The 13,068-nt window shown below is 37.6% G+C and overlaps 2 long non-coding RNA genes across 5 annotated transcripts; both read left to right on the plus strand.

The window, feature by feature from the left end:
- The first annotated feature begins 3,809 nt into the window (after positions 1 to 3,809).
- On the plus strand, positions 3,810 to 5,970 carry LOC121051038. Its single transcript, XR_005804885.1, has 2 exons — positions 3,810 to 4,073; positions 5,794 to 5,970. It is a non-coding gene; the product is annotated as an uncharacterized LOC121051038 (long non-coding RNA).
- A 3,049-nt stretch (positions 5,971 to 9,019) lies between these two features.
- LOC112190396 lies at positions 9,020 to 12,578 on the plus strand. 4 transcript variants are annotated; one of them, XR_005804875.1, is made up of 7 exons: positions 9,020 to 9,392; positions 9,480 to 9,742; positions 10,127 to 10,259; positions 10,424 to 10,546; positions 10,634 to 11,558; positions 11,653 to 11,737; positions 12,283 to 12,578. It is a non-coding gene; the product is annotated as an uncharacterized LOC112190396 (long non-coding RNA). The 4 variants fall into 4 exon arrangements; XR_005804876.1 differs by having other exon boundaries at positions 9,022 to 9,392; positions 10,736 to 11,558; XR_002932386.2 differs by having other exon boundaries at positions 9,031 to 9,392; positions 10,108 to 10,259; positions 11,432 to 11,558.
- The last annotated feature ends 490 nt before the right edge of the window (positions 12,579 to 13,068 follow it).

Genomic DNA, 13,068 nt, shown 5'->3' on the forward strand with positions numbered 1-13,068 from the left:
AGAGGCCAAATGTTCCTCAACAGATACAACGACCAGGAAATCTTATTAGGCCTAGAGCATCCATTGGCGCACGACGTCCAACACAGGGTCGACTGTATGCTCTGAATGACATGGAGGAACAAAATGGATCTCAAGTGGTAGAAGGTACATTTCTAATATCTAATACGGCAGCTAGAATATTATTTGATCCTGGTTCAACACATTCTTTTATATCATCATCCTTTGCATCTATACTTGAATTGAAACCTGAGATTATGAAGACTTCATTAATTATTGGGTCTCCTTTGAGTAAGGGTGTAAGAGTTAATAGAGTGTGTAGGCTATGTGTGATAGAAATATCAAATCATAAATTCTACTTTGATTTGATAATGCTGGAAATGTCAGAGCACGATATCATCTTGGGTATGGATTGGCTTAGTCGTTATGATGCTATCATGGACTGTGGTAAAAAGAAGATAACTATCAGTACTCCGGAAGGTGAAACTTTTAGTTTTTACGGGGATAAGAGCACTTATAAATCAGAAGTATCATTTGACATCAAGTGCAATTATTTGAATTTAATTGCCCATATTGTGGCCGAAGGGGAGAATAAAATGAAGTTAGAAACGATTCCTGTGGTAAAGGAATTTACTGATGTGTTTCCGGAAGATTTATTCGGATTGCCTCCTGTGCGTGAGATAGAATTCGTAATTGAAGTATATCCGGGTACATCACCTATTTCGATATCCCCTTACCGTATGGCACCAGCAGAATTGAAAGAACTCAAGGCACAAATTCAGGAATTAGAAGGCAAAGGTTATATTCGTCCTAGTACTTCACCGTGGGGAGCACCAGCCATTTTTGTGAAAAAGAAAGATGGATCTCTTCGGATGTGCGTCGATTATCGTCAATTGAATAGAGTAACTGTGAAGAATAAATATCCAATACCAAGAATTGACGATTTGTTCGATCAGTTAAGGGGTTCTTGTTTCTTTTCGAAAATTGATCTCCGTTCCGGTTATCATCAACTCCGAGTCAAACCTGAAGATGTGCCGAAAACAGCTTTTAGGACTCGATACGGACATTATGAATTTTTGGTTATGCCTTTTGGATTGACAAATGCCCCAGCAGCATTTATGGACTTAATGAACCGTGTTTTTCGACCCTACTTGGATCAGTTTGTAATTGTCTTCATTGATGACATCCTCATTTACTCAAAATCACAGGAAGATCATAAGAGACACTTGTCCATTACGTTACAGACCTTGAGAGAACATCAGCTATTTGCTAAGTTTAGCAAATGTGAATTTTGGTTGACTGAAATAAAATTTTTGGGACATGTGATCTCTAACGAAGGCATTGCAGTTGATTCTTCCAAGGTAGAAGCAGTATTAAATTGGAGTCAGCCAAAGAATATTTCAGAAATTCGAAGTTTTCTTGGATTGGCTGGTTATTATCGAAGATTTATAAAAGATTTTTCTCGATTAGCCACACCCTTGACCAGGTTAACCCGAAAAGAAGTCAAATTTATCTGGAGTAGAGAATGTGAAAATTCATTCCAAGAAATGAAGACACGCTTAACTACTGCTCCGGTGTTGATTATTCCTGAGCGAGGAGAAGGTTACGTGGTATACACAGATGCTTCTTTACGCGGATTGGGATGTGTGTTAATGCAATCAGATAGAGTGGTCGCATATGCCTCTCGACAATTGAAAACACATGAAAGAAATTATCCAACGCATGATTTAGAATTAGCTGCAATTGTTCATGCTCTTAAGACTTGGAGACATTACTTATATGGTGAGCGATTTGAGCTATATTCTGATCATAAAAGTTTGAAATATATATTTACTCAAAAGGAGCTTAACATGAGGCAACGACGTTGGATGGAATTTTTAGAAGACTATGATTTTGGATTGCATTACCATCCTGGAAAGGCAAATACAGTTGCAGATGCTTTAAGTAGAAAATCAGAAAGGTTTGTGGCAAGCTTACATGTTCAGAAATGGAAGATGATGGAGTCTCTTTGTGAATATGATCTACATGTTGATATACACAACAATATGGCTCGTATTTGTAACTTAGCCACGCGACCAATTTTGATGGAAAAGGTTATTGAGAAACAACAGGAGGATACTCTATCCAAATCAATTCAAAACAGATTGATGTCTGGAAATCAACTTGAGGGTTGGATCTTCGATCAAAGGAATGGTTTGAGATATTTTGGAAGGTTATATGTACCTGAGATTCCAGAGCTTAGAAATGAAATTTTACGTGAAGCACATTACTCATCATACACCATTCACCCTGGAAGTACAAAAATGTACTATGATCTGCGTCGTCAATTTTGGTGGGATGGAATGAAGAAAGATATTGCACTATGTGTAGCAAGATGTCTTACTTGCCAACAAGTCAAAGCGGAGCATAAAAAGCCAGCAGGAAAACTTCAACCGTTGCCAATAGCTGAATGGAAATGGGATTATATTACCATGGATTTTGTAACTGCTTTACCACGTTCACCTCGAGGTAAAGATGCAATATGGGTTATTGTGGATCGTTTAACCAAATCAGCTCATTTCTTACCAGTGAAAACTACAGATTCTGCAGAAACACTTGGCAAGTTATATGTTCAAGAGGTGGTTAGATTACATGGAATTCCTCTCTCAATTGTATCAGATAGAGATTCCAAGTTCACTTCTAAATTTTGGGAAAGTTTACAAAAATCTCTCGGTACAAAGTTAAATTTTAGTACTGCCTTTCATCCCCAAACTGATGGTCAGTCAGAAAGAACAATTCAAATTTTGGAAGATATGTTGAGAGCATGTGTTTTGGATTTCCATGGAAGTTGGGAAGATTATTTGTCATTAGCAGAGTTTGCATATAACAATAGTTTCCAATCTAGCATCGGAATGGCACCATATGAGGCTCTATATGGTAGACCTTGCAGATCACCATTATGCTGGACAGAAGTAGGTGAGACTACCATAGTTGGACCTGATTTTATACAGGAGACTACTGAGAAAATAAAGATAATCAAGCAACGACTGCTAACAGCACAAAGTCGACAAAAAAGTTATGCTGATCAAAGGACACGTCCACTAAAATTTAATGTGGGAGATCATGTGTTTCTGAAAGTATCACCTCGAAAAGGAATTCAAAGGTTTGGAAAAACTGGGAAATTAGCTCCAAGATTTATTGGTCCTTTTGAGATCCTAGAACGGAAAGGTGAAGTAGCATACAAGTTAGCTCTACCACCACAGCTTTCGGGTATCCATGATGTTTTTCATGTGTCAATGCTTCGAAAATATGAACCAGACCCGACACATATTTTAGATTGGACAGATCTTGATGTGGACAACCAATTATCTTTCGAGGATAGACCAATCCAAATATTAGATCGGAAAGAAAAGGTACTGCGAACAAAGAATATTCCGATAGTCAAAGTTCTTTGGCAACATGCAAATGTGGAAGAAGCTACGTGGGAATTGGAAACAGAAATGCAGAAAAAGTATCCAGAGTTATTTACGGATTGTGGTATGTTCTAAATTTCGAGGACGAAATTTCTTAAAGAAGGGGAGAGTGTGACGACCTAAAATTTTTAAACATTTTCTGAAAAAAATAATAAGTTTAATTTTATTGTGCTAAACTATTTGTTTAAATATTGTTTATATATATATATATATATATATATCTATATATATAGTATAGAGTTGAATTTTATTTATTTGGGTTTAAGTAATTAGAGTTTAGCCCAAAAGATTTGGCCCAAAACTCAAACCCAACTAGCTTAACAGCTGATAGAATAAAACTCCACGACAAAACCAAATCAAACAACGCCTAAACTCAAAGCATTGTCCCGTCTCTTCATCGTCTTCCTCACCCCCATATTCTCCTCCATCTGATACACCAGCCACCGCCTTAGGAAAGTACAAAGGACAGAGCCGCCGCTATGGGTAAGTAGGAGGTGTCAACAGCCTTGGAAATCAAGTTTCAAATTTGGTGATTCCCCAAAGCTATGAAGATAGAGCTGGAACCCTAGAATCAGGAGCTGGAACTCTAGAAATCTGGAGGTGGCAAGTCTAGTACCTATATGGGTAAGATTTCAATTAGAATATCTATCTTGCTTTCTACGTTTTCACCTCCTTTCCAGACACTATAAATAGGCTAAACCAACTATGCTTTCCATACAGTTCCTTGAGTTGCTAGATACATAGATAAACAAGGGAGAGAGAGAAAAAGAGGGTTTTGGTATCTTAGGAGTGGAGGAGTAAAAAGTCAGGTGTGATTCTTTTAATTTTTGATTTGATGAGTTCTTTGTGGTTCTGATGGTTAATGCAATTTGGAAATTGAGTTATGTTCATAGGTTATTATAAGACTTGGGGATTCTTGATGATAGAAGAAGTTACAACAGAGATGAAGTTCAGTTAGGAATAAAGTTGTTGTTACTGGAACAACTAGAACTAATTATTTTCTCATCTTCTATTTGATTTCACTAGTTTTCTGGAAAATAGTTTATATCTTTTGTCATTGAATTGATCTAAATTAGAATTTGAAATCACTTTGTATCTGGTTTGTTGTTTCCTTTAGTCATTAGAATTTTTGGAAGACATAGATTAAAAGAATCTGATTTGAGAAGAGTCAAGAACCAAGTAGGAAACATATGCAGTTTTAAAGTTGAATTTAGAAAGCCTTCACTCATCCTTTAAAGCCTTGTTGAAAGTGTGATTTCTTTTATTTAACACTTTAGAAAGTCTATTTTCAGTATTGAAAGTTTTACACAAATTGGAGTTGTGGAAAGTACATTAAAACTGAAGAGGTTAGCACACAGTAGCAGTTTCTGCAGAAAAACGTGGGACTGTAGCTGAACTTTAAAAATTCATAACTAATTCTAGGAAAATTTTTTTCAGGTGATTCAAATTCCGAAAGTTTCTTTAGGATGTCAGCTACAAATCGTTAGAAGACCATGGAAGCAGATTTTAAACAGATTTGTACAGTTTTTAACATTAAGGTGACTGGGTCAGAAAACTGCAGTATTTCAGTTTGTCAAGTAAAAACCTGTTTTGGTCAAAATAACTCACTGCTAAGATTTTCTTAGTATGTTAGCTGAGTTTTGCTTTAATTCTTTATGTGTGGAACTAATAAATTCTATTCTTGCAATAGGAACTTGTTTTCATCCGGATACTTAACGTGAAAATCAATCGAGGTAGGGGAAAAACTTGGGGAGCCTCTATGTTTGCAATGAATGGTTGTTTACATGATTGTATTGGATGATTGTGTTCATAATTATATGCATTTATGTCCTCTGTGTTTCTGTTTGTTGGTATGGCTGAATAATGAATACATTTACATATTCAAAGTATTTGTGCATCAATAAGACATGAAGTATAAGGGTGGTGATGGTAATGTAAATATGCTATTGGAATGAGTATGTGGTTTATCTTTTGCGTAGTTGAGTCTATAACCTCAGCAGGTACCAGATCCCAGGTATGCCCACTTATGAATGTGCACTTAGTATAGGATATTGAAAGGGTAATTCGGGACTGGCGAAAGGGGAATAGACAAGATGACTAGCAAAAGAGGGTTAGGGGGTTTGATTTTGGGTGGGGGTTAGTTCACATTGTTGAATACTCTGAGTCACCTTCGTGGTAAAATACATGGTATGGGACATGTAGGTTCAGTTTATTTTACAATGTGGATTATCGGGAATAGATAATAGTTGCATCCATTCATTATTGCTATTCTAACTATGATCTTCACAGAGGTTTCATTCTCCTACTGGGCAACGTATGCTCACCCCTTTTTATCATTTTGCAGGTGACAAATAAATAAGTTTGAAGTTATTTTACTGCAAGGGTGTTTTTAATAATGTAATATACATGTGTGTTTTTGTTAATCATGTTTGGGTCCTAGACAAGAACTTGGATTATAGTTGACCTTTTGTTGTAAATGTTGTTGTAAACCCCTCTTGTAATAAAGGTTGTGTTTCAATTTCGAAAACTTGTCTAGTATCGTTCTTTTCCAATTATTCGTATTTCGATTTTGGAAATTTATTTCCATGATTGGAATATAAGTCGCATCTAAAAAAAAAAAAAAATTTGGATGTGACAGGGTTACCTGCCTAATCAAGTCCATAGTATCCATCAGAGAGTTCCTGGTAAAAGTTCTCCACCCCGTTGCTGTCGTACTGGCAAAACTCAACCAGATCAACAGAAGTGCCTTCACCAATCTTCAGGACTTTGTCCTTTTTCCCGCCTGAAGGTGAAGGTTTCAGCTTGTTGGTTGCCTGAGCTCTAATGGCAGTCTGGGATTTGTCATTGCTCTTGGAGGAAGCAGGAGTAGGTTGCACAGGAGGTGTTGCAACATTGCTACTACTAGCCTTATCCCTCGCATATGGGGGCACATACTTTCCTACGCTGGTGGGCTCAATGGGCTCGATAGGCGGCTTCTTGAGTAAATCTCTGATATGATCAAGTTCCCCTTTTTGCGAGCTCACCTGAGTAGCCAAGCTAGCGCCATCCTTGCGCTTGGTCGCGAACTCCGCTACAGTCTCTTTGAGTTGGTTCGCGAAGAAGCCTTGAATCTGCTGAAATTGCTCTCGAACTTCTCGAGCGTTCTGGTCCATTCGCTCATTCGCGAGCGCGAATGATCTGTTCAACGCCTCCCAATGCCTATCGTTATTGGTTTTCAAGATAGCCAGTGTGTCTCTTCCAAGCTCGCCCTCTGGTATTGGGATAGGAGCTAACCCGTCAGAAATATTAGCATTATAGACGATGGCCTCATTAGTGGAAGCGAAAACGTCAACAGCCTCTGTAGGCTCTATCGCAATAACTTTTCCCCAAGTAACAGGGTCGTTGGAATGGTTTCCTTCTTGTTTAGAACTCGACATCGTAGACAACGGTGGGTTAAGAGAAAACTTTGCCAAAACTTCTTCTTCTTGAAGACCACGACAGTCAACACGAAGGTGCGACCTGTAACTGGAGGTCTTGTGCTTTAGGCAGTTCACGTAAAGCTTTCGGTAAGGATTACTCCATGACTTCCCAATGGTGGCAAAAACAAAAAGACTCTAAAGCAAGTCCTACTGAGTGTGCCAAAATGTTTGGCTACGACCTAGTTTGGCTAGCAAACATTCTCTTTTTTGATGTGCAAGCGTGCCAACACCAAGGGTGTAGTCGTCGGGGCGTCCCTTAACCCGACTTCTTCTCAAAAGCTGTGGACGAGGAGAGCACCAATCTCGTCACAAGGTTTTTTCTATGCCTTACAAATAAGGACTTTTGTTGTGATCTTCTTGCGTCACCGAATCGATACTTAGTTTTGCAGACTAAGCAGAGCAATCACTGGGAAGTCAGAGAAATCACGAGTTTGCTAAACCGTGACTTTAGCTTGCTGGTTGCTGGGGCGTTATCCTGGCTTCGTTGGTTTCAACTAGGTTGAAGATAGGTTTCTCCGAAGAGACTTTGGATAATCTGAGAGATTAATTGATTAAGAGGTTGTGTGTGTTTTCCCTTGAAACCTGGTATATATACCTAGGGTTTCGGTAGTTTCTTGCCATAGAAAGATTATTGAATAAAGATTCCTAGTTAGTTTCTGCTATGCGAATCCTACAAGGGCTTGTTTTCCTTGCGAATTCCAGAATAGGCAAAGCTGTAACCCAAACCCAAAGCAGTTTTATTTTTGGGCCGTAGATATCGGCCCGCCACGCTCAATCCTCTTAAGGATATTGCCAAAATTACTTTTAGGTTCAAACAGTGTGAAAGTCAAATCAATTCAAATTGTTCATAATACTCTCTACTATGTTCTATAACATACAGTCGTGAAAGAAAACTTATTGATCATGTGGGAACTAAAATATACAATTTGTGTCTGCGGTTTTACCAAAGCGACTAGCTCGTTGCTCTCAAAATGTTTTTCTAAGATTCAGATTTAGCCACCACGGAAAAATACATCAACTAGCTGGTTGCACATGGAATTAATTATCTCACACTTAATTTAATTAGATGCAACATCAAGTCTTTCATATTTTTCTCTTTTCTTTTTAATATATATTTTGTGAACAACCTTTGTATGCGAGTACTTGTAACACATGAGGCAGGCAACTTGGAATGGATTTATCTTAGACTTGTTGCCCAACTGACTTCAGCAGGTTTGGCATTATATTTCCTAGATTGTTTCATAGACAATTTTTTGGTTGCGTCCTAGTTTGGGTTAGCAAACTGTCTCTTTTGATGCGCAAGCGTGCCAACACAGTGGGGCGTAGTCGTCGGGGTGTCCCTTGACCTGACTTCTTCACAAACACTATGGACGAGGAGAGCACCAACCTTGTCACAGGGTTCTTTTTTATGCCTTACAGATAAGGACTTTTGGTGTAATCTCTTACGTCACCGAGTCGATACTTAGTTTTGTAGACTAAGCAGAGCAATCACCGGGAAGTAGGAGAAAGCACAAGGTTGCTAAAGCGTGACTTTATGTTATATCCCGAACCTAAATTTACCGGTTTACTAGTCATTTGGACGATAAACGGCAATTACCTTCACTTTTTACTTTGTTTTGATACTTTTAGTGGCCCTAAAAGTTGACTTTTTGTTCGGGTCAAAAATTGAGAAAATTTCCTTCATGAAAGTTGTAAACACTACTAGAATAACTTAATCACACGACAGCCATCAGACGACACATGAGTTTTTGCTGTCGTCTGAGTTAGTCAGACGACAGATTTTTTAAACCTGTCGTCTCACCTCTACTCATCCAACACATGATCCTTTGGTAATTTTGAGAGATTTCAGACAACACTAATAAAGATATCTGTTGTCTGAAAAACAGAAAAAAAACAAACAATCATTAATTTATATTTATATTTTTCCCACTCAAAAGTCAAAACACCCAAACCTATAGCATCCTTTGTAAAAAACCCGTGTTTTCCCCTCCCTTGGCTAAAAATTTAGGTCAGTACTCCCTCCCAATTGCTCTCGGCCTCCTTTGTCGAAAAAATCCATTGTGAAAAACACGTGTTTTCCCTCCCTTAGCTAAAAATTTAGGTCAGTACTCCCTCCCAATTGCTCTCGGCCTCCTTTGTAGGAAAAAAAATATATATATGCACTCGGCCTCCCTCTGACCCAGTATCGCGCTCACCCTCATTCTCGGCCCCCTCACCATCGCCCTCACCCTTAATCCCCCTCACCCTCTCAACCTCATCGACCCTCTCAACCTCGCTCTCAATCTCAACTGGTTTTTCTTACTTCAAGCATCTGATACAACAAGGCCCAGCATATAATCCGTAGAAGTAAGGAGAGAAACGAAGAAGGAAGAGATAGGCAAAAAAATTGCAGACCCACTCAGGCAACGATTAAAGCAGAGAGAAGACTCTAGTGTGAGATAGGAAAAACTGGAGTTCGAGAAAGCTGTCAAAGGCGCAAATCAAGGTCCAATTTCAATGCTTTAATTATCCAATTTCTGAAATTTCCAATTGGGTTTCGGGATTTTGATTGTTATTGAAAACCTAATTGCAGTTCTGTTCATTGCTCTGGAAACGATGATACGATTAAGTGCAATTTGGTGGGCTTAACTCTCCTCTCCATTTTGCTGCAGCTAAAGGGCACAACGAGATCGTTTTGGGTTTTCTTTGTTTCGATTTCTGGGTTTGGTTTCCATTTGAAATTGATGACCATTTGATTTTTATGATTTTGGTTCTTTTCTGGCGCCTTTGATTCAGATTATTTCATTGCTTTTGGAGAATGGAATTGATGTAAACTCCAGAAATTACTGTGGGCAGGTATGATACTTGGTGCTGTTATAATCTAATTCTGAGTTTGTTTATTTGATTTTGAGCACTCCAGTCTCTGTTTGAGTTCATTCTGAGTTGTGGGTAGTTAGAAAGATTATAACTTTGTGTGGTGTGATGCATAAATTGGCTTTGGTGCTCTGATTTTTGTCTTTGGTTAGATTAACCAAAAGTTCCTGGTTAGATTAGCCTTTGTGTTATATGCAATAGAAGGGACTGGTGCTCTGATTTGTGGCTTTGGTGGGTTTGGCAAGAGTGAGGATCGCATGTTTGGCCATTTTCTTCTACTTTTGTTTTTGTTAGTTGCATTTTTAGTTGTTGTTGGTTTTGAATTGTCAGGGGTTTTTATGTTTTAGGGCTTTTGGTTGTCTTCAGATTTGGGATTTAGGTGATTGATTGGAAAAGTTTCAAGCTTTGTTCTTGAGCTCAGTTTTTCAAACCACGCAGCTGCAAGCAGGGTGGCGAGCTGTGGCCATTCCTTGCATAGAGATTGTCTTCGTTTCTATGGGTAATTTCTTCTGCTCCCAGAATTTGCATTTGTTATCACATACAATATGATGGATGAATCACTTGGCTGATGTTAGCGGCCCACTTTTATCAATTCTCTTTAAATAAACAACCTCCGTGTGGTCATTCAAGTAGTGACACAACTCGGTGTGTATACTTTTGCAGATTTGGGAAAGTGGTTGCTTGCTTTCGGTATGCATCGATTATGTTCATTCTGTCTACCTTCCACCCTCCAAACTGGATTTCATTTCTGAGAAGCAGGAGTGGATACAAAAAGAAACTAATAAGGTACCATGGTCACATTTCTGGATCTTTTAGGATTGTATTTACTATTGACTTATGTTTTATGCTACAAATCCTTTTGGTTGTCTTCAGATTTGGGATTTAGGTGATTGATTGGAAAAGTTTCAAGCTTTGTTCCTGATGTTTGGTAATTTGAATATTTTCATTGGATGGTGACTCGCTTGGTTTCTGCAGGTTTGGGATGTTGATTATTGATTGGAGAGGTTTCAAGTTATGATTTTACTGTATGTTATATCGATGGAGAAGTTTTTAGAATCTCTTAGATTGTTGGTTTTTCTGGAATTGAAGGCTTAATAATAGAATCTAACATGTAAATGCATATGCAGTGGAAGGGACTGTTGTATTTTGATTTCTGGTTTTGGTGAGTTTGGTGGGTCTTCTACTTTTGTTCTGTTTTGCTAAGAAGACGAACTGTGTTTCCAAGCAGTTTTTTTTTTTTTTTTTTCTAAGAGCACGAACTCTGTTTGTAATACAGGCCTGTGGTTCTTCCTCCGGAAGTGTCAAAGCTACTTCCAGAGAATTGGCTTTTTCCTGACATAGGTTTATAGAGCTGGCTTTTATTTTATTTTAATTTTAGAGTGATTGGGTCTGTTTATGTTCTTAATTGGAACAATATTTGTGTTTGATTTCTGTGGAAAGGATTTAGTTACTGAATTTTGTTTAGGCTAATAGGTTGTTTGTAATTGTCATTCATTCAGTTTCGTCTGTTTTCTTTCCCATGACAAATAAAGTTTTTTTTTTTTTGGCTCACAGAAACTTTGTGTTAAAGTTATTATTGGTAGCTTTGCAATTAATTTTAGTGTTTCATAGTTGTTTTATTTGATTTCTGCATATTTTATGCAAAAGAATTTTGGCACCATCTTTGTGCAGTTTTTCCTTTGCCTATTGCTCAGTGTCGTCTTGCTTAATCGGGAATCGTCGAACGGTCCACGTGGCAAGATCAGGGACACCAATGGAATTTGTGATTTTCAAATTGTTATTATAGTAGCCACTTTGGGTAATCTCCAAATGCCTTGATTGAGCCTTACTACCTCAATTTGTAAACATTGTTTTTTTTTTTTCACACATAGTTTATCTATTGCTGTTGATAGGGAAGGTTGGTTGGTATCTAAAGATCTGAGGGTTGAAGAAGGTAAGCTGGTATCGCTGGGCTGAGTTAAGCTTGCTATCCTTAAGGTATGTCTCTTAATTTCTTCTTTGAACATGACCTTATAGATAGGACTCATGCCTTGTAGTTTGCTGCTTGTGTTTGTGAGTTATGTGATGTATATATGCCTTGTGGAAGAACATTGTCGACAAGTAAGTGAATTTTTTTTAGTAATTCTCGTACTTTAAACTAATGTTTGTAATTTAAACTTGGACTTTTTCAGCAAGTTAAGCAAAACTAGTTGAGGTCGCTTGGATTATGGTTATTGAAATATGGGTTACTGTGATTCTGCATGTATTCTGGTGGATATGTATATACAGTTTTGGTTGTTGATTGCTCACTGGCAATTAATGTTCTTCTATTTAGTCCATGTATATTGGCCTTGATACAGTAGAGATATATATGTTATCTCTTCATGTCAATTACCTGTGTATTGCATAGAAGTTATATATATATATATATATATATATATATATATATATGTTGCATAGATTCATTGTTGTTGCACAATTGAGTTGTATAGATTCTTTTTAGGAATTATGTCAACTACTAAGTACAAACCATTTTGTTTCAGTGGGAGAGAAGAAGTAAAGCAGCATATTCCCAAGAGGATATCGATGTGGTCAGAACTGAGTGGGCAAAGTTTGTGGTTAAAACATATATGTAAGATTTGTGTTGGTACTTCTTGGAGACCTAGTTCAAAGTTTGTGGTTATGTTTTGGTTGGACATGATCAGTAGCTAGTACTTTGAATTGATATGTAAGAAATACTTTATACAATTAGGTACCCTATTTCTAGTTTCGGTGTGTTTTGGCAATGTATGACAATGCTGTGCTAGTAAATGACATTTGAACTAATTTGTGTTTCATATTTGCCTATTTCCAGAATCAGTAGTGCTTATTCAATTCAAACAACATATATAAGGCTATTAACTATGGTAGTACAATATCATCAGACAACACATAAATTTACACACATAATACCTATTGTCTGATGAACATTCAGACAACAGTTTTACTAAAGGAGACATTGTGTGCAATTCCTTGCAACGACATGACCACACTATCATTGATGTTTGAGGTTCATTCAAGACAACAGATGTTTCCGGCACATTGTTATCTCAAATGCTTTCAGACAACACTTACATCTCACAAACTGTTATCTTAAATGCATTTCAGACAATAGGGAAAAAAATATGTGTAGTCTGAGGTTCATTTCAGACAACAGCATTCAAAAGAGTATGTGTAGTCTGAGGTTCATTTCAGACAACAACATTCACGTATTTTTGTTGTTGGAGATTCATCAGACACAACACAACATTTAGAAACTAGTTATCCTAAAATAATTTCACTCAACACCA

This window comes from Rosa chinensis, chromosome 1, assembly GCF_002994745.2.
Source record: "Rosa chinensis cultivar Old Blush chromosome 1, RchiOBHm-V2, whole genome shotgun sequence".
Classification (NCBI taxonomy): domain Eukaryota; kingdom Viridiplantae; phylum Streptophyta; class Magnoliopsida; order Rosales; family Rosaceae; genus Rosa; species Rosa chinensis.